Source organism: Talpa occidentalis, unplaced genomic scaffold (genome assembly GCF_014898055.3).
Source record: "Talpa occidentalis isolate TD23 unplaced genomic scaffold, MPIMG_talOcc4v2.1 talOcc4.6, whole genome shotgun sequence".
Classification (NCBI taxonomy): Eukaryota; Metazoa; Chordata; class Mammalia; order Eulipotyphla; family Talpidae; genus Talpa; species Talpa occidentalis.
In genome coordinates this window covers 61,682,969-61,705,433 of record NW_023604972.1, presented here as the reverse complement: position 1 = coordinate 61,705,433, position 22,465 = coordinate 61,682,969, and the positions used below count along the sequence as shown (strand labels likewise).

The window sequence follows — 22,465 nt, the reverse complement described above, 5'->3', positions numbered from 1 at the left end:
GATTATTACCCATTCTTCCCTTCTTTCTTGGCAACAGAATCCCGGTTTTTTGAAGACAGTGATATAACCAGATTAAAGACTATGATGCAGCCATTGTTAAAAGCTGACCATGAAATGTAGTCAGAGATAGCATATCTTGAATTGTTGCTTACTAGAATGGACTTGCCTAGGAGATTTATGCAAAAGATATGGCCCTCACCTCTACCTCTTTCTTCTGCCCAGAAAATGGACATGACAACTGTAGTGATAATACCCACCAAGGACCATAATGTGTCTCTGAATAGGGAAGCAACATATTCCACATATTCATAGAGCAGAGTAACAGAAAAAAAAAACAAATCCCTAATATCTATGGGACTACAGCCCTGTCCCTGGATTACCTATCTCTGAGCTTCATTATAAAAGAGAAATAAACTAATTCTCTGCCATTATTGCCAATTTCTGCATCCAAATGTAATTCCTAAATGACAGAAAGCCTATGCTCAGAAATTTGAGAAATTCAACAGCTAGTCTATATTCTAATGTATGATGAGGGTGACAATAACCCACAACACAGTATATTATGTAACACATAATCGATCTAACACATCTTCGATCTATATTAACACCAAAACTCGCTCTGAAACAAATTTTCCTTAGCTAACACTGAACATCTGAGTAGTTTTCTTATCACAATAAACTGGAGAGGGGGCACACATAATCAGCTTTTAGAACTCAGAACAGCTCTCAGACAACTACAGGAACAGAGGCGCAGAGGCCTGAGACATAACACCCGAGAAGCAGGCTAACTTCCACAATGACAGACATACTACTGGATAGCCATGAGGTGCCCAGAGCTAGAGAATAAAATGCCCCACATCTCTACAAAGGGGAATTTAAGGGTAGTGAACAGTCTTGGTAACTGCTGGCATGATATCTGTCTAGGCGGTGACTGTCCTTGAACTAGTGGCACCCAGACATGAATAGTACAAGCTGAATTGGTGGAGATGGCTAGATAGGCTCATCAGCGCCTCTATACACAAAAAGCTCTTCTCTATAGCTGGTGGCTGTATAAGTAAAACATGTGTTTCATTTCCAGTAGGGACCAAAGTCCAAAGAACAACCATGTAACAGCTATATATGGTGTATACTGCCACTAACCCAGCTCGAAATACCTGGGCCCGGGTAACAGAAGCTAGTTTTCCAAGACAAGGCTCTGACTTTGAAAAGAGAATGGAAAAAAAAAAAATCACCAGCCACCAGTCTACCTACCTATAGGCACTCCTTGTGCTACGACTATTGAAAGAGAATTGAAAGAGGTCTGGAGAGGACCTATATACAAGGGAACACCTACTGATTGCAAACCTCAAAAAACATAAACCACTCCAGATAGTAGTTTGTCCATAGTGTGAACACACAGTTCTCAGATCATTCTGCTCCACTCCACTCTGCTGTGTGGAGGGACCCCACTTTTATCAAATCCTGCATACTAGAGGGTCTCTCTGGTGGTGCAGCGGGTTGAGCACAGCACCTTGAAGCTCTCCTCAGCCTCTGAAGCGTGGGTTCAATCCCGGCCAGCCGCATATGGTGGGGCAGACCTCTCCTGTCTCGCCCACTGCTCCCTCAGCAGTGCATTTCAGTCAGACTGCCTGTTCTGTTTCCTGCTCTGTCTCTGGTGAATCCTCTTACCCTCCCTCGCCTCTGCCCTGTACCCCAGTTCTTGTATGCATGAATAAATGAATCTTAAGAAAAAAAAAAACCCTGCATACTAGAGCTGAGATTATCTCACTTGTTATTTGGGATGCTTTGAGTAATTAAGACAAGGGGAGGGGTGGTCACTCCAGATTCCTCAAACTTAAGCATCTTCAGCACCTTAGGAGGCTTGAATTTTTATTATGGATTACCTGCAACATCCTAGTCCCTTGCTGTCCCTACCCTCAGGCAGCTCTGGTCATCTGAAGAGGTCCAAATGCATTGGTCTACTAAGCAATTTCTAAATGTACTATAAGGCTAATCATCAAGACAAGAAAACTCTTTATCTCAACCCATAAAAACTAAAATTGAGGAAAAGAGGAACTTACCACAAGTGAGGGAACAGAAAAAAACCAAGAAAATCTGAATCCAGTAGAATGGCAACACTTGCCTGAGAGGATTTTAACATTTGTGACCATGCTTCTTGAAATTAAAAAAAAAAAAAACAAACAAAAAAACAATGAATGAACAAAATCAGGAATACAAAAGAGATAGAGAAAACCAAAGACTGCTTCAAATGGTATTAATGAACTTTAAAAAGATCATGACTGAACCAAAAATGTGAGAGCCTCAATGATAGACACGCACGAGCAGTGACAGAACCAGCAAGCCTGAATACACAGGTGTCAGCAAACACACAACAGATCAGTTAGGAGAAAAAAAATGATTGAAAAGAATAAAAACAAAGCAAAAGCTCTTTGGGATAATTTCGAGAGAAGCTGTGTCTGTGGATCCCAGAAAGAAAAAAGAAAGCCATAGAAAATTTATTTAAAGAAACAAAAAGTAAGAATCTCCCTAATCTGAAAAAGGAGCCAGATAATCTTGTTCCAAAAGGTCCAAAGAATCCCAAACAAAATAAATGCAAATAGACACATTATAACCAAACTGCTGAAAAACAAGTGATAGTAAAAGGATACCAAAAACATCCAGAGAAAAAAAGAGTTATATAGGGAAACACCTATTTATGATAAACTACAGATTTCTCAACAGAAACCCTGCACACAAAAATGTCATAAATGTGTAAAGTTCTCAAAGAAAAACATACTACTGAGTGGGAGAGGTATTCACACACCACACATCTGACAAGGAGTCAATATCCAAGCTACATAAAGAACTCATCAATGTTAATCAAAAAAAAAAAAAAAAAAAACAACCAAGTAATCCAATTAAAAAATGGGCAATGGAGCTGAGTAATTTTCCAAAGAAGAGATACAGAATGCAGATATATGGGAGGGGGGGGGTAAGGGGGAACAACTTATCACTTCTAAGTGATTTATTATAGAGTTACAGTATAGTTTGAAGTCTAGGTGTTTGATACCATAGTTCTTATTTTTTGTCAGAATTGCTTAAGCTTTTCAGGAAATGTTGTTTCACATGAATTTCAGTATTTGAAGAATGTCATAAAAACATTTAGAGGAATTGCAATGAATCTGTATTTTTTTTTTTAAAGATTTTATTTATTTATTTATTTATACAAGCACTGGGTACAGTCAGAAGCGCGGGAGGGTGAGAGAATTCACCAGAGCCAGGGCGGGGAGCAGAACAGGCAGAAGGACCGAAGTACACTGCTGAGGGGAGCAGCGGGCGGCAGGAGAGGTCTGAGTGCCATGTGAGACCTTCCTCCGGTGGCCTGGGAGCAGCCGGGTATCGAACAGGCACTGCAGAGCCTGCGGGCAGCTTCGCAACCCAGCGTTCAACCACTGTGCCACTGGGGAGGCCCTGAATCTGTATATTGATTTGGGTTTTAACAATGTTTACTCCTCCAAATCATGAGCAGGGAGTATCTTTCCATTTCTTTGTGCCTTCTGTTTTTTAACTATGTTGTAAAGTTTCCATTGTACAGGTACTTCACATCCTATGTTGTTATATTTCAGTATTAAATTATTTTTTATTTATTTTACGCAGCTATAAATGGGATTGTTTTCTTGATTTCTTTCTCTTTTAGGTCATTTGCATACAGAATCACAACTGATATTGTAAATCGATTTTCTAACCTACTTCCTTTACTGAACTGATTTATTCTTTCAATTATTTCTTTAGTGCAGTCCTTCCAGTTTTCTATCTGTATTATCACCTTGTCACCTGCAAACCATCATAGCTTTACTTCTTGTACAATTAAGATTCCTTTCATTTTTCTCTTCCCTGACTGTTCTAGATAGGGCTTTGAATACAATGTTGAATGGTGGTGAAAGTGAACATCCTTGCCTTCAAACTGATCTTTGAAAAAAAGCTTTGAATTTCTCAACACTGACAAAGTTAGCTGAAGTTTTCTCTAATACACACACACACACTCATACACACACACACATCTTTTATCGTGTAGAGGTTTGTTCAATCTGTCCCATATTGTAAGGGATTTTATCATTAATGGAATTTGAGTCTTAGCAAATGCTTTCATTGGACCTAATAATATGATCATATGACTTTTGTGTTTACTTTTGTTCATGTGAATTATCCTTTCATCCCTGGAGCAAATCCCAATAGGTCATTACATAGAACCTTTTAATGTATTGTTGAATTCAGTATGCTAAGATTTTGTTGACAATTTTTGCATCTATGTTCATCAGAGATATTGGCCTATAATTTACTTTTTATGCAATTGCCTGGTTCTGATATCAGAGTACTGATGGCTTCATAAAATGTTTGGCAGTATTCCCTATCCCTCAATTTGTGGAAAGAGTTTGAGGAGGACACATATTAGTTCATCTTTGTAAGTTTGGTAGAATTCCCTAGTCAATCTGTCTGGTCCTGGATGTTTGGGTTTGGGGAGATTTTTGATTACTGCTTCAATTTCCTGACTTGCAATTGAAATCTTCAGGTTTTCTATTTCTTCCTGATTCAGTTCTCTGAAGGTTTTAAAGCTCTAAGAAACTGTGCATTCCTTCCAGGTTGTTCAACTAGTTGGCATATAGATGTCCAGACTAATCTCTTATGATCCTCTGTATTTTGAAATGCCTGTTAATATTTCTGTTTCATTTGACTCTAGTTAATAGTTTTCTCCCTCTTTGTGAGTTTTTTTTTTTCTCCATTCAACATTATCTTGTGGGAATTCATGCACATTCATGAGTATAAATGAGATTTAATTTTTACTGTATTTGAATGTTTCTCAAACTCATCCATTATGCTTTCTAGTGGGTTATTTCCAGAATTATTTCTCTACATTTTGCTACAAAGCACAAGGTTATGATTCAAAAAAGAAAAATATCTATTTCCCGTGGTCCACAAGCTAAAATGTTTTCACCTTGGTATATACACCTAGAAGTAGAACAGCTAAGCAAAAGAATACAGTTATCTGAATTTGAATTTATCAATTTAGTTATATCAATTTACTCTTCATTAAAAGTATATAGCAGCTCTGTTTACAATAGTGAAGCTTTGGAAACAACCCAAATGCCCAAAAATAGATGACTGGATCAAGAAGATGTGGTACATATACACCATGGAATATAACTCAGCATTCAACAAAGACAAACACATGCAATTTGCAGCAACATGGATGGCTCTGGAAGGGATCATGCTCAGTGGAATAAGCCAGAAAGAAAAAGATAAATACCGGATGGTCTCACTCATAGCAGGAATCTAGAAAACTTAAATAAGGGACCAGGAAAAAGAATAACTATAAGAAAGTAAAAATCAAAATCAACAAACAACTATGAACCAGAGACACTCTATGGGGGGTGAGGGGGGGGAGGGAAGGGATTGGGGTCAAAATAAGGGGGTCGCAATTGTATGGGGAATATAAAAATAAAATTTATAATAAAAAAGTACATAGGAGTACCTTTTATTTTGCCATTTAGTACTTTCAGACTTTCATATTTTATCAACATGGTGAGACAAAATAGCATATCATTCTAGTTTAAATCATATTTATCTACCTCTGAGATTCAGCAATTTTTCATATAGTTTGATGATTATTTGGATTTTCTCATTTAGAAATTTCTGTTTAGTTTTATTTTTCATTATTTATTGAGGTAACATTGGCTGACAATGTTGTATATGATTTAATGCATAGGATCTCCCTATTCAAGTTTTGTTATATACTACACCCACCACCAAAACACCCATATTGCCTGATTAAACTTTATCAACAGGATAATTAGCATATCCGATGCAATAAACAATATTTTACTTTCCTTATTCTATATAGAGTTCCTGGTGAAAACATGATCTTTTTCTTATGTTAATGCAGCTGAATTTATCTTTTCCTTTATGGTTTACTCTTTTTTATGTATAGATAAAGACTTATCCCCAAAATACTATATATTAATTTCTAAATATTTTAAAATATTATATTGTATGGCAAAGTAATTCTTCCATGTAAAATTTTATTCTGCTTATAAAAGTGGTATGAAGGAATTAATTTAACTTTCCATATGAACATCTAGCCACTGATTGTAATAGCAGCTCAGAATCAAGAATCATGATACTCAGAGGGAGAAAGTGTAAGAGATGCCATAGATGTCTCCCATGGATGTATCATTTCCAATGATGAGAGGAAAAAAAAAATAAAGTGGAGAGGGTTAATGGAAAATAAAATCAATTTGTTAAATTCACTGCATTAAAAATTGTATAATACTGTAAGTAGTTTATGTAACTCTTGTACTCATGCTGTCATAACTTTACCCATACAGTATGAGACAATATTCAATAATTCAATAGATTATTTTAACTGCCTGAGTTTATCTGGCCTCATTTTTGTTGAGATTTATAATACTATATATTATTCAGATGTATATAATCACACCTCTTCAGATGTACATTATCACACTGCACCCACTCTCAAGTCATCCATTATTCTGTATCAAGGACCATTGTCTTTTCCATTTTGTTGTCCACCCTCTCTCTCTACTTCTCTGGTAGCCATAACTGTATAGTCAGCCTTTGAGAATTTATTTTTGGTTTGGTTTTGTCTGACCCTTTGTTTTGTTTATATATATTGCACATGAGTGAAACTGCCTATTTTTTGTCTTTTTCCTTTTGGCTTACATCACATAGCATAAGTCCCTCCAGCTCTATCCATGCTGTCACAAATGGTAAGCATGTGCCATTTTTATAGATGAGTAGTATTTCATTTTGGATATATGCCACATCTTCTTTATCCTCATTTGTACAAGGGCACTTAAGTTGTTTCCATAACTTGGTATTATAAAAAGTGCTTCAATGAACATACAAATGCACACATCACTTTACATTACTTATTTTCTATTTTCAGGTAGCTACCTAGTAGTAGAATTGCTAGATCACATGGAAGATCTATTTTTGATATTTTCGGGAACCTCCATTTTATTTACCATAGGGGCTAGACCAGTCTGCATACCTACAAATAGTGTATTCCATTTTCCCTCTAGCACTTGTTTATGGTCATTTTTATATAGGACATTCTCACAGGCATAAGATAGTTTCTTATTGTGGTTCTGATGTGCATATCCCCAATGGTAAGTGATGATGAGCATTTTTTTTATGTCCTTGTTGACCATCTGTATGCCTTATTTGGAGCTCTAGTTAGCTCTTCTGCCCATATTTTATTTTAGTTGTTGTATTTCTTGTTTGTTTGTTTACTTTTTGTTAGATCATATGAGTTCTTTGTAGATGTAGGATATTAGTCCCTTGTCAGATATATGATCTGCAAATGTTTTCTCTTATTCAGTTGGGTCTTTATTTTTTATTTTTAATTTTTTAAAGATTTATTTATTTATGGATACAAGAACTGGGGTACAGGCCAGAGGTGCAGTGATAAGAGGATTCACTAGAGACAGAGTGGGAGCAGAACAGGCAGAGTGACTGAAACACACTACTGAGAGGAGCAGCGGGCAAGACAGGACAGGTCTACTTTGCCATGTAGGTAGCTCTCTTGCTGGCTGGGGATCGAACTCATGCTGCAGAGGCTGTAGATATCTTCACAGTGCTGTGCTTAACCCAACAGGGAGGCCCGGGTCTTTGTTTTCATAAGTTTCTTTTTTTTAAGATTTATTTATGCATACAAGAGCTGGGGTGCAGGCCAGAGATGTGAGGGGTGAGAGTGTTCACCAGAGACAGAGTGGGGAACAGAACAGGCAGATCTACCGAAGTAAACTGCTGAGGAGAGCAGTAGGCAAGTCTGAAGAGGTCTGCTGAGCCATGTGGGTTGCTCCCTGGCTGGCCAGGGATTGAACTCTTGCTGCAGAGACTGTGGACAGCTTCATAGGCTGTGTCTTAACCCCTTGAGCCATCAGGGAAGCCCAATAGTTTCTTTTGCTGTAAGGAAGATTTTTAATTTGATGTAGTCCCATTTATTTATTTTTATTTTTGTTTCCCTTGCCTTTGGAGACAAGTTCCCCAAAACTTCACTGAAGCCAATGTTATAGAGTATCTGTCAATGTTTAGTTCCCTGCATTTTTTGGTTTCAGGTTATACATTCAAGTCTTTAACCATTACAAACTCTTAATTGTCATTCCAACAAAGCTTATGGAAATCTTTCAGAAAATATTGCTATTGCACTATATACTTATTAAGAATTTTTAGGGCCTCCCTGGTGGCGTAAGGGGTTAAGCACCACACTGTGAAACTATCCACAGCCTCTGCAGCAGGAGTTCAATCCCAGGCTGTCCAGGGAGCTACCCACATGGCGCAGCATACAACACCTGCTGTTCCACTCAGCAGTGTATTTCAGTCAGTCTGCCTGTTTTGTTCCTTACTCTGTCTGTGGTGAATCCTCTCACTCCCCACACCTCTGGCTTGTACCCCAGTTCCTGTATGCATGAATAAATAAATCTTAAAAAAAAGAATCTTTATATGTGATAATTCAATGGTTCTTAAACTAGACTGCCACATAATTCTCCTATAAGTGTTCATATTAAATTATTTTCTCAGTTTCAAAAATAGTAACAATAAATTACTTAGATTTCTCAATAATTACCAGTTATAATTTTTTTTCTCATAAGTGACATCCACATGCTATTCATTTTTTTTTTTTTTAAAGATTTATTTATTTATACAAGCACTGGGTACAGTCAGAAGCGCGGGAGGGTGAGAGAAATCACCCAGCCAGAGCGGGGAGCAGAGCAGGCAGAAGGACCGAAGTACACTGCTGAGGGGAGCAGCGGGCGGCAGGAGAGGTCTGTGCGCCATGTGGGACCCTCGCCTGGAGGCCGGGGATTGAACTGGCGCTGAAGAGGCTGTGGGCAGTTCTGCAACCCAGAGAGAATTCACCAGAGCCAGAGCGGGGAGCAGAGCAGGCAGAAGGACCGAGGTATACTGCTGAGGGGAGCAGTGGGTGGCAGGAGAGGTCTGTGCGCCATGCGGGACCCTCCTCCGGTGGCCGGGGAGCAGCCGGGGATCAAACCTGCGCTGCAGAAGCTGCGGGCAGCTTCGCAAGCCGGCGCTCAACCGCTGCGGTAGTACAATGGCACTTGGATTAGTTTTTGCATATTAATTTCTTTACATTTCCATCTAGCGCTATTAAACTAATCAAGATATATAACTATGCTCCTAAGGTCAAAATATTAGTCTTTTCAGTTTGGACTCTTAATCCCCATATTAAATTTTCCTTTTTTTATATTTATTTATTTTTAATTGTTTGATTTATTTTTATACCATATTAAATTTTTCATCCACAAAATGTATTATTTGTTTCAAAGCATTTGTGGAAGCCTAAAACAAAGGGGGAACATTGGATGTGAAAACACTTTTAAAATGTAGAACTTTCTGGGCCTCTCTGGTGGCACAGGGGTTAAAGTCTCAGCACTATCAAGTTATTGCAAGCCACTGAGACATGAATTCCATGCCTGGCTAGGGAGCTAACCCCCATGGCGCAGCAGACCTCTCCTATCTTGCCCGCTGCTCCCCTCAGCAGTGCATTTCAGTAGATCTGCCTGTTCTGCTCCCCACTCTGTCTCTGGTGAATGCTCTCACCCACCTCTGGTCTACACCTCAGTTCATAATTGCAATAATCTTAAATTATATTTTACAAATATGGGACTGGAACAGTTAAGGAAAAATTTAACAGACACTTCCTAAAGACCAGCATTACATATAATATAAATTTCTTCCAGATCAAGCCTTTTAAAATAGAAAAACAAATTTCTCAGTAGACTAAGATTATCTATATTAGTGAAATTTCTTGCTCCATGTAATTTTTAATAAATATCCAGAGCAAGGTAAAGAAATAATCTCAAAAGAATTATAACTCATCTCTAAATAATCTGAAAATATCTTCTTATAATGGTGTGATCTAAAAATTTATTCCATCCCAGAGTGGTATGTAATTACAGAGAAAATCTATTAGAATCAGGTTGAAATTAAAGTATATATAAATTACAGAAGACTTAACCAGCCTCAAAAACATTTTAGAATGTAGCACAGATTTTCTTTAGAAGAATATACTTATGCTAAGTTTTGATATCTCTTTTCAAAAGGAAATGTTGTTATAGTCACAAAATTTAGAAAAACAAGCAATGAAACAAGAATATATTAAAGTTACACTATACTTCTCCTATTTGTAAATACCAATAGTCTTGTTTTCCTTGTAGGGAGCATAAGTGTTACTCTGTGCTTTAGATTTCTGTTATAAGGGGATGACCCTGCGTTGCTGTGCTCCTTCTCAAACTTAAAAGTGCGTACTTTAAAGGAAAAGTGTACTATAAAACTTTTAGTGTCAGTTTCAGTCTGACATCTACAAATTCCCAAGTTGTGTGATCTCAGGAACAATTAGTTTACCCCCCTCAAGTTCCATTTTCTCATTTTAAAAAGGAATAATAATACTCAACTCACAGAATTACTCTTAAATAAAATGGTTGTCATATAAACAAATATTCAGTGCATAATACTGACCAAGTTAGCATTAATTATAATACGAAACAATAAATCACAAACTTATGGTACAATTTTCTCTCCAGGCATTTAATATTTCAATTAAAAATTGCAATGTTTTCTTCTAACTGCACCCACCTGAAGAAGTTTTCTGATACAAATTCAGTGATAGGTGGAAGAAAAAGGAAAAGGGAAATGCTAAAGTTAAGGATGTAGCAATAATAACCTGGTAACAACTTTGTATGGCAGATACTGGCTGAGATGCAACAGACAGTTAGGTACAAGATATTTAAAAAGATAAGGAAGGGGAGTAGGAAAAATAAGGAGCAGAAAAGAAAATTGGGGGGAGTGGGGGTAGGGAGTGGAGGTGGAGATAAGAGGGAAAGAGAGGGTATGTTTTTTTTTAAGATTTATTTATTTATGCATACAAGAGCTGGGGTGCAGGCCAGAGGTGCTTGAAAGGTGAGAGGATTCACCAGAGAGAGTGGGGAGCAGAACAAGTACATGTACTGAAATACTGCTCCCCACTTTGTCTCTGTTGAATTCTCTCACCCTCCCGTGCCACTGGCCTATACCCCATTGCTTGTATAAATAAATAAATCTTAAAAAAAAAACAAGGATTAAATGAAATCATATAGCTAATGTTTTTGATAGAATGTCAGATATCTATCTAGAAATCCTTGATAAATGGTGCCTATTATTATTATATAATCTCTTACACAGAATCATATTATTAATATGTCTGCTTTACCATAATATATGCAACCTTTTGTTGACAGTAGTTTCAAGGAGCTTGTCAAGTTAAATCTAACAACACCCTAACATATTTCAATGGTTAAAATCTCACTTAAGAAGAAACATGAACTTTTACTCCTGAGATAAAAATTCTAATGAGGTAAAATTGAGAACACAAAGATTTGAAGTTATAGCACAGGAGCACAAGATCAAAGTGTCTTCACACAAACACTCACACACACACATAGGGAAAGGGGAAATAATGATTCAACAAAATCACTACATGAATCATAGCATTAGCAGTTACATAATTTAAAATATACAAATGTAGAAGAATTTTTTTTCTAAAAGATAAAACACTTTTTTTTAAAAAAGATAAAACACTTTCTAAGATACAAAGGACATAGAGAAAATATTGATTATCATTGATAAAAGTTTTTCAACACGTTTCAAAACAATTTTTTTTTAAAATGCAAGTAATCAAAAGCTTGTGAAAACAGTTGCAACTTATAGAACTTTAAAAAGTTTGGTTTTAAAAAATGAATTCTGGACCTCATTAAGAGGCAACCTATGAAGCTGTCTGCAGCCTCTGAGCATGAGTTTGATCCCCTGGCCCACCAGGCAGCAACCCACATAGCACAGCAGACCTCTCCTTACTGGCCCGCTGCTCCCCTCAGCAGTGTACTTTGATCAATCTGCCAGTTCTGTTCCCCATTCTGTCTCTGGTGAACCCTCTCCCCTCCACCACACCTCTGGCCTGTACCCCAGCTCTTGTATGCATAAATAAATATTCAAAAAATAAAATAAAATAATACAAATAAAAAAGGAATTCTTTTAAACCAATAAAAGAAATGCAGCCTCTGGGAAAAAAAATTAATAGAAAAATGATTAAGAACAAAGTGTTAGTAACTGATACTCCCTTCAGATTCATATCACTATCATAATAACAAAGATTAAAAATTATAAATCTCATAGCAGGCAAGAGTTTGAAAAGACAGATAATCCTATGGAAAATGTTCATTTAGGAGGAGATAATTGGACTTTTCACTAATTCCAGAGGTAGGTGGAGACTGATTTTGATGTGAGGGAAAATGAAGGGGGAGAGCACAAAAATCACAGGTTGAGGCTATTGAGGGAAAACTCTTTAACTCAATATACAAGGGATTATTTCCAGGAACCCTAATATTAATAAGAAGCAAAGGAACCAGGGCCTCCCCAGTGGCACAGCGGTTGAGCGCTGGGCTGCAAAGCTGCCCGCAGCTCTGCAGTGCCGGTTCGATCCCCTGCGGCCGGTGAGGGTCCCACATGGTGTGCAGACCACTCCTGCCATGCCCGCTGCTCTCCTCAGCAGTGTACTTCGTCAGTATGCCTGTTCCGTTCCCAGCTCTGGCTCTGGCTCTCACCCTCCTGCGCTTCTGACTGTACCCAGTGCTTATAAAAATAAATAAATAAATCTTAAAAAAAAAAAAAAAAAAAAAAAAAAAAAAACAAGCAAAGGAACCAAAGAGTTCAATTGTCTTTGGGAGTACTGAGCACAGCTATAAAGGAGCATATTGTTACCAGCAGAGGACAGGTGCAAAACAAGCTAGTGTTACTCCTTTAATAATTTACATTTTTAAAAGAAACTTAGTTGAAACTCAAAGTTGTCTGCAAAAGCATATTCTGTTCATTGAGTTTTGTTTTAATCACATTGTACCAGCTGTAAATTTGAACAAATAATGATCTAAAACAATGTTATAATACAAAACATTGTTTTAAACATTGACTATTAAAATTCCCTTAGATATCATCAAAGCATAAAAGTTGATTTTGCAGTTTTTTTTTCTTTTGCTTTATGATTATCTACCATTTTCTTTTTTTTTTTAATATTTTTTTAAATATTTATTTATTTATTTATACAAGCACTGGGTACAGTCAGAAGTGTGGGAGGGTGAGAGGATTCACCAAAGCCAGAGCGGGGAGCAGAGCAGGCAGAAGGACCGAAGCACACTGCTGAGGGGAGCAGCGGGCGGCAGGAGAGGTCTGTGCGCCATGCGGGACCCTCCTCCAGTGGCCAGGGAGCAGCCCGGGTTCGAACGGGCGCTGCAGAGGATGCAGGCAGCTTCGCAACCCAGCGCTCAACCGCTGCGCCACAAAGGGAGGCCCGATTATCTACCATTTTCTACAGAAAAGAAAACTGGTTGTGTAGCATAAATCTGACTGTACTCCAAATTGGGGAAATGGGGAAAGCCAGAAAAGCTATTTATCTTTAAAACATATTTTAACTGTGGTTGAGTGGAAAAGTACTCCATTTCAATTGGAGGCAATAATTATTAGCTTTAACTTTTAGGAGATATGAAATAATGAAAAGGACTTTAATACAACACAAAACAGATATGGTGAATTAAGCTTTACATGCAACATCAAGCATAAAAATAGAGTAATTACAAATATGAGAAAAGCCAGAATGATAAAATACTGGCTTTATGATTATATACTGTTTAACCTGAATTTTAACTAGCTACATTAAAAGATGATGTTTGGAAAGTTCATTTTTTTTTTTAAAGATTTATTTTATTTATACAAGAGCTGGGGTACAGGTTAGAGGCATGGGAGGGTGATAGGATTTACCAGAGACAGAGTGGGGAGCAAACAGGCAGATCTGCTGAAGTACACTGCTAAGGGGAGCAGCGTGTGAGACAGGAGAGGTCTGCTGAGCCATGTGGGAATCTCCCCGGCTGGCCGGGAATCGAACCGGCACTGCAGAGGTTGCAGACAGCTTCAAAGCACTGTGCTCAACCTGCTGTGCCACAAACATTTATACTTTACTTTTATAAAAGCAAACAAAGTAGAAGAGCTTCAAAGTTACACTTCTATGATTCTATTAATTCTTCTTTCACTTTCTATTAATTCTCCATCATGAACAGCTGTTGAAAAACTTTGATTGCCATGTAAGCTACTAACAATAAAACACTACTGCTCTGCCTCATTCCAACTACAAAGTTCATTTACCTCTTATTAGTGGTGGTTTTTGTTTTTTAGTTTATGGTGTTCTTTTTTTTGCATTTTTTTTTTGCCATAAACTTTTAATATTGAGATAAGCTTGGGTTTCTCTCATCCCTGGCTGATGGAAACTAGATACACTTCTATGTCCATGACCAAAGGAATCCTGTCCTTTCAGTTTTAGAATCTGTACATTATTTGATGTGTCAATGAGATACATAAAATTTATATTTATAACAGCATGGCAAGATACTTTCTCCATGCATACTATTTAACTACTGTATGGTGCTGTGGAGAAAATAAACCTAAAGAGAAATTCCAGATTGAATTACCATCTATTCCAAGCAAATTAAAAGGCTATCAAATTTTACTATGAAAATAACAATTTTATTTTCATTCCAAAGACAGATACAACTCAATTTTAAACAAACAAAAAGAGCCCTAGTTACATCTGGAACAGAGTTACAAAACTTAAGCGGTAGTGGAAACAGCTGATAGAATACACTAAAAAGTAAAAATAATCAAATAATAAAAACTTTGAATTACCATAAATTGTACATGATGCTTAACATTTATTTCTGGTTACAAAATAGTTCATATACAAAGTAAGTATTCATATGTATGGTGGCAAAATTTAAAAAAATAAAACTTTTTAGTACGTATCAGAACTGAAGAAAACAGCTATTTCTCAACTACTTTAAAAAAAAATCTTTTTCTTTCATTGCTACTAATTTGAGGAGCAAATCCTTCTTCTGAATGAAATGGTACATTACCTTTCATATATGAGCATTTCCAAGTCCTGATTTTCTATTTTTTTCCTAAATTCTATTTTCAATAATTGAAAATAAACTTAGGAGGTATACTCCTTTATCAGTAACCCTCTTTAATTTGCTACTGCATCATTTTATTTATAACAATAGTTCACATGGGAACATCAATTAGCTAATATTATTGACATATTTTATCAAACAAATTAACATTTCTGGACTATTTATCCTAAGTATGTATGTGCTAAACATTACAATTTTGAACTTTTTCTAGTCAAACAAGTGATGACTTTGACAAATAAGTACTTGCATGGATAAACACACGTACTCCAACATGATACTTTTGATTAAAGAAAAACAAAATAATATTTTAAAACACTGCTGTTGTTTTCAAAAGCATGTATCATGTACCAGTGAATCACTGTCCATCAATCTAATTCATCAAAACTTGAAAATACATAAAAAAAGTAAAAACTTGAAAATACAAAAAAATAAATTCTATAAAGAAAAGTGGGTTAAAATAAATATGATAAAATTTTTCTATAGTTCAAATTCTTGAGTAGCTTTTATATGAGGGGTTGTATTATATGGATAATTAGAGAAACACAAAATAATAAATTTTAAAATCTGGCTACAAATAGCTTACAATCTCATATGGAAAAAGCAGCACAAAACACAGTATTAAATTAGACTGTGCAAGTGCTGTGACAGCAGCCTATGCGAGGGCCAAAGCCTGGAGGCTGACAGGACTAGCAGGGTTGTGGCGAGGATGCCTCCATTAAAAATGGCAAAGGTAAGATGGGGAACAGAGTTTTCAATAAACAGAGCAACATACTCAATCAAGGGGCGGGGGTGGGGGAAGTAGGACACAATGGATTGTTTTGAGTAAGACAAGATGATAGCAATTGCTAGAGCATAAAACAGAGGACAATAGGGATGTCAATAACAGCCCACAAGGAATACCAGATGAATATCTGAAAAGTAGCAGCTTGGTCAAGAAGGGACTCATCGTGTCAAGAAGCTTGACCTTCATCTACAGGAAACAGAAAGGCAGGGTTGGGAGGGCTCCATCAGGAAAGCACGGTATTCATTGGCTTGGGAGATGAAGCAACTCAAAATGTAGTAGAGAGGACTGACTATCAGTAGTATAACAGAGGCTAATATTATTATTTCAAGCTAAATTCACTAATCTTGCTTAAATAATGTAAAAGGTACAATATTTGTTTTTATAGTATGCTACACATAAGTTGTCATTTACACATATGATTAATAATATCATTGACAGCAGAACTAAAAATAATATTGAAAAGATATTTCAAGTTTTAAAATACTCAACCATTCTTCGATTCAAGTAAGTTCCATTTTAGACATTATCATCCATCATCACAATTATCTATTTCATCTCCTGTTTAAAGACACAACTTTCTTTACTTTCTTTATAATGTTGAAATTTAGTAATTTCTTTCAATTATATCTATTATTTTTATTCATTGTTCCCTTCCCAAAGTTACCACAGGGAGCTTCAGAAACAATATTTCAGGAGGAATAAAAATAAAACCAATAAAAATATGTAGGAAAGACATACCATGAATTTATGAAATAAAAAAAGAGAATAAATCATATTGAATAAAGAACTGGAATTACAATTACAAGTTCTTTAAAAAACCCCATTCTAGATTAACCATGGCTTCATTTTCAAAATAAACATACTTGTCAAAAATCTACAACTCATTAGCAAACTGATAGTACAAAGAGAAAGTTTGATTCAGAGGCCAAAATAAGTTTTGAATGGGCATTAAAATAAAGTTTATAGCCTCATATTAGATTATTCTTAAAACATTACTGAATTATTAAAATTGATTTTGAACATTTTGTATTACTTGAAAAATCATATATATATATATATATATATATATACTCAACAAAGATAATACTGTACAACTATTAGTCTCATTTTAAGTTACCCATCTGACTTTCGGACCTATTCTACCTGCTGTTTTGAATGCGGTTTATCCTATTTTAGAATGAGCTTGTTCCTGTACATCAGCCCTAACACAAAACCTATGCCAGATACAAGCTTTTCCTTGCACCTCTATTGGTCTATAGTTTAAACTCTACAATAACTTTATTACTTTTAAGTAAATATGTGGTACAGAAAATCCTTTGGAACTATAATCCCCACCTATAACCTAACCTAAAAATTTTAAATATCATGCAAATACATTTAAGTTCTACAATTAAAAAACCAACAAAAGTGAAACTGTGGGTGTCAGTAGATACTTCATCTAGATAATGTCATCCTTTCAGTGAAGCAGCACCTTACTTACTTTCCAAGCCATGTACTGTAGATATAAAACATGTAAGTATATAAATTCCATGGGTGTTCAAAGTCAGAAAATACACAGAAAACAATTTCTGTGCCTTTCATCACCACTGTTTTTCATGTTAATCCTGGATATGCAAAACAGTAATGATAAGTAAACAACATTACACCATGAGCACACTGTAAACAAGTGTAAAAGTGCTACATGTTATGAAAGGAAAAAAAACAAACTATTGATATGTGGCAAGAGATGCTAATTTTGTCTCTAGTAGAGAGTCACATTTTTTAAGGGACCAATCCACCAAGTTACTTGGACAAACAGAAGAATTCTAAAAGTTCCAGTGATTTTGCACTTTGGATTAGGAAGGTCTGTTCTTACTTTTCAGCACTCCTTGGCCTCTCCATTCTCAGGGACAGTCATCATTTCACTTTAGGGTAGCATCAAATGAACATTGGCTTTCTTTTTTAAGAAGAAAACCATGTTGCTCACATTCACAACTTCCACATTTTTATACTGTCTACTACATATTCACATGTTCATATGAACTTTTCCCCAGTTCCATTTCTAGACCACCCACGACTGTCAACTTACTAATATTCATGATTTAATATCTATCAATGTGAAAGCAAACAAAAATTTATCAATTGAAAGACTCTGGGTTGACATAATGAAGAAAAAGAAAATTACAGGTGGGGCACAATATAAAATTAGTGATCAAGGGCTGCTGCCAACATTTCCGCTATTTATGTACATGGTGAATGCACACAGCATTCCTAAGCACAGCCCACAAACTGCACTGCCACCAACAGCATTCTTAAGCAGCAGGAGCTCCTCCTTATTAGCATGCCACACAGCTCTTCCCTCACTGATGCAGGGCAGCCAACAGAGAGATGGAGTTTACAAGTAAAAGTGAGACTAATTACTTACTTACCTTCTAACTTACTGGAAGGCTTGCTCCTTTAACTTTTTGTTTCCTCTCTTGTCATAGCTTGGCGGCAAATGGTTATGATTCAGCAGAAGTTAGAATCTGAAGGTTCAAAAAGAATTGTTTGTTTTTTTTTAAAAAAAAAAAAAGAAAAAGAAAAGAAAGTTCCCTTCACTAACTCTTTCAGTCTTTCTTTTCTTGCCCTGTGTGTACGTGTTTCTCTTTTTCTCTCTCTACAAGGCAGCTACGTAGTGGTCTATAAATATTGACCCTGACACTTGCTCAGTGCTTTCCTTGCTCAGGGAACAGGTCTGTGTTACTGAACACCGTGGTAATGCTCCGGCAGAGTTCTCAGCTGCTCAGACAAAGCTGTGGATTGGCTCACTACCCGGCAGCCCTGTGCCTGCCTGGAAATACCATTTTGTTGCCAGCTTTACAGATGCTATGGGCCTTTTCTGAGGCCCAAATCAGGCACAGAAGGACAATTATGAGGTCTGTCTGAAGAAATATGCTTTCTTCAAGCAAAGGGCCTAAGTGGAGTACAAGAAAAGAAATATTGTTTCTGTTTTGGCCAAGCAACATAATCTCAAATCCTTTATCAAAGTCGTACTTAAATGTCATTCAGTCAAACTTTATAAAATTGAATTACTACATATTGTGAATGACCAAAGGATCATTATGTGCTTAGGAAGCATTTTGGTGGTTGTTTCAATATTGCTAATCATTAAATAAGGATGCAGTGACTAAGTAATTGGCCACAAAGAAATGTTTCAAAACAAATTCTTTCCAGAAAGAGAGAAATGCACTGAAAAGCTGAATTCTAAGAACTACAGGTGATGAAGGGTTTTATACACCAGGTTAAAAAACATGGATTTTATACAGTAGGCTAGCAATTTTCAGAGACACTTGAAAGGAGTTTTAAAATGTAAATAATGACTCAAATATTACCAAGTTCACAAACATAATATTTTACCTGTCATAAATACGTATCTTCAAAGAATTTAACTCTACCCCACTAGACAAATGGACATTTTAGAATAAACTACTTTAAATATGATCAATATAATCTGAATAAACAATTTCACAAAATCAATCTCATTTAAATGATGTACGGAGACAAAACATTTTACTTTCTGGGTGTTTATTTCTACCTCACTTCCTCACAAATGTTTATGTAATATATTTAATTATTAAAATTCTTCAATTGTTCACCCCATCTTACTTTCCTGCAATAAAACTTAAGGAATTGAAAATTTTAATTGTTAAATTTTCTATAAGGATATAACATTTGGAATGGATGAGGGTATGTTCTACATGAGGCGACTCATGTAAATAAGAGAAAGATTGTTGTGAAGTAAGCATTGCTCTTAGCCAGACCAATAATCACAGAGTTTTTGCAAAAGTTGAGAATATGGACACGGACTCAATTGAAACTATCCAATCATTTGCTAAATGGAAGAAGCCACTCTAAAAAGCTACAAACTGATTGATTCCACCGTGTGACATTCTAGACAAGGTATAATTACCATGATGTTAAAAAGATCCATGGTTGCCAGAGATTGGGGGGGCAGGGAGAAAAGGATGACTGGGTACAGGGATTTTATTAGGGCAGTGCAACTACACTGCATGTAATAGCAGAAACATGACTATATGCAGTATTGGGCAAAACTTATAAAACTACACCACATAGAGTCCAAATGGAAACCATGAACTTTGGTTAAGTCTCTTTGTCTTCCTGAAGCTTGTGTTCTAAGGATAGTATTATTATTTATTTAGTGACTACTGACCTAACAAGCATTTAAAAAAATCTCAAAAAATATTACCTCAAAAATTAAATATTAGATAGATAGATTTGATGAAGAAAGGTTTATGTTAAGTGGCTTGTTTGATATCATACAACAAAGGAAGAGAGAACTGGGATTCAATCCACGTATGTCTGACTTAATTCCACTCCCACACATCTCCTTTGCATGTCTCTTCAATAAGATGTTGAAGCTCCTCAGACCAGGCAAGGAAGTAGACTAAGCTGTGTCCTCTGAAAGTCAAAGGGAAATAGAATCTTATGCTGCATTTTCTCAAGTAACTTCCAGAATGTCAACATTGAGTATTAAATGATTACAAAAAGAAGAGACTAACAAAACAATCCATGGACAAAATTAAAATAATTGTTATGCCCTCTTAATACAATCTTAAAGGTTTTTATTCAATTGTAAAATGGCAATATGATTGAAAGATAGGGAAGAGTTAAAGGTATGAAGACTCAATATTGAAAAGATGTCAGTTCTTCCCAATTTTACCTAGTGATTCAATATAATCCCAATCAAAATTTCAACACATTATTTTGTGAATATAAAGAAACCTGTACTAAAGGCTTACAATATTGAATACAAAGAACTAATTTGGGGAATGATACTACAGCCTATATCAAGATTAACTATAAATGTTAGTAATCAAGACAATATGTTATTGGAGAAATAATAGACAAACATATGGAGCAGAATACAGAGCCCAGAAATACTCATACATATATACATATACTACATTATATACATACATGTATAAATTTATTATACATATATACATAAGTAAATAGATCTATTCAACTGATTAAAGTTGAAAAAGTTGCAAAGATAATATATAGCAAAGACAATCTTTTCAATAAATAATGTTGAGCTAGACATCCATAAACCAGAAAATGAATACACTGATCTTACACCCTTCAAAAAAATTCAAATGGTCTAAACATAAAATGCAAAGACATAAAACTCCAAAGAGGTACAGAAAAGAAAATGATGACTGCAAGCATGGCAATGACTTGTTGTGATGCAATAACCAAAGCATAATCCAAAAAGAAAAACTGACAACTAGATTTCATTAAAATTAAAAATCTCTAGTATGTAATTCTCAGAATAAAAGGTCATGGGTATCATTTCTCCCATTTCACAGATGAGACCATTGATTTTCAGAAAGTTTAAAGATTTTTCCTGAGTTTTTATAGTTATATCTGGTTTGGCTAGAACTTAAATCATTAAAGCTTGTCTGACTTCAATTTTTTTCATGATCTACAGAATGTAAAGAGAATAAGAAGACAAAACTAAAACTGTGAGAACTTTTTTGTAAAATACACCTTTGATAAAGGACTTTTACCCAAAATATACTCTTAAACATATTACTCAAAATTACTATCACTCAAAAATATATATAAGAACTCTTACAACTCAACAATAAGAAAAAAACAACCCAATTAAATGGGTTGATGACCTTAACACACACCTCACCAAAGAGATATAGACTGTAAATAAGCCTATGAAAGGAGATTCCACATCCTAAGTATTAGGGAAATGCAAACTAAAGTAAAAATATGTCACTATGCACCTATGACCAAAATCTGGAATTCTGACAACACCTAATGCTAATGAGGATGCAGAACAAAGGGAAATTTCATTCATACCATGTGAGAATGAAAAATGGAACTCTCCACTTTGAAAAACAGTTTGTCAGGTTTCACAAAATTAAACATACTCTTACCACGTGATCCAGCAATCACATTCCTTCGTATCTACCCAAGGAAGTGGAAAGCCTATGTCTACATCAAAACCTGGAAATGGTGTTTAAAGCAATTTACTCATAATAGTCAAAATGTGGGAGCAACCAAAATGTATCCCAATAGATGAATGGGTAAATCATGTATCATCCAATGAAACACTGCCCAACACCAAAAAGAAATAAGCTATCAAGTCATTAAAGTAACTGCAGAAACCTTATATGCATACTAATTGAAAGAAGCCAACATGAAAGGGCCACAGACTGTATGATTCCAATCATATGACTCTCTGAAAAAGTCAAAACTGTGGAAACAGCAAAATGAAATGAGTTTGTTTAGGGGAAGGACGAATAAGCAAAACATACAGGATTTATGGAGCAGTTAAAAATACTCTATATGATACTCTAATAATGGACACATGGCATTTTACATTATGTCCAAATCTGGTATAAAAGCAAGAGTGAAACACAAGCTTTGCATTTTTAGTGATTATGATGTTGGAATGTAGAGTCATCAATTAAAAAATTGTAACATCCTGGTGGAGAATGCTGAGGATACATGGGATACCTCTGCACATTCCTCAGGATTTTGCTGTAAACCTAAACTGCTCTAAAAATTTGAGTGTTCAGAAAGTCAAAGCAGACTGCTCTGTTGGTATTTGGTCTTTTCT

At 35.7% G+C, this 22,465-nt stretch overlaps 1 protein-coding gene across 14 annotated transcripts in view; it reads right to left on the bottom strand.

Annotated features, from left to right (window-relative positions):
- The window catches only part of BMPR1B (bone morphogenetic protein receptor type 1B), a 461,568-nt gene that overhangs the window by 188,420 nt on the left and 250,683 nt on the right, over window positions 1-22,465 (bottom strand). For 10 of the 14 annotated variants that reach the window (XM_054687894.1, XM_054687897.1, XM_054687898.1 and 7 more), the window contains 2 exons: window positions 20,075-20,286; window positions 18,258-18,353 (listed from right to left, as the gene is read on the bottom strand). The exons of 2 other annotated variants lie outside the window; for them this stretch is intronic. The gene's annotated coding sequence lies outside the window, so the exon portion shown is untranslated. The remainder of the gene's footprint in view (window positions 1-18,257; window positions 18,354-20,074; window positions 20,287-22,465) is intronic. 2 more of the 14 variants (XM_054687901.1, XM_054687900.1) reach the window with 1 other exon arrangement.